Below are 324 nucleotides of genomic sequence, written 5' to 3' on the forward strand. Positions count from 1 at the left end.
GGGTATTAGCGCCTGTCTGGCCATTGTTCTGAGTGCCTCTGGAGCATTTGTTAGTGCTGCCTTCTCTAGGACGGCTGCCTCTCTGCTTTCGCCCTCTAATGCTGCCGCTGCTGTTACCCATATAGGCCACTGCTTCTGCCATGTAGGGTCCGATTGAAATCCTTCAGGTGGCTGCTTTGGAGGTGCGTCTGAGTCAGCCGCTTTGTTGAACAGGTTTTTCCATTCTTTGCTGCTTAGGCTTAGGTTGAGCTGTTGCAAGTTGTCGTAGGCTGCAAGCCCTGACGTGTCTATTGAGGGCACCGTGGTCTGGAGGTTGGCCAGCGC

The sequence above is a fragment of the Trypanosoma equiperdum genome, assembly GCF_001457755.1.
Source record: "Trypanosoma equiperdum strain OVI genome assembly, contig: ctg_1958, whole genome shotgun sequence".
Taxonomy (NCBI): domain Eukaryota; phylum Euglenozoa; class Kinetoplastea; order Trypanosomatida; family Trypanosomatidae; genus Trypanosoma; species Trypanosoma equiperdum.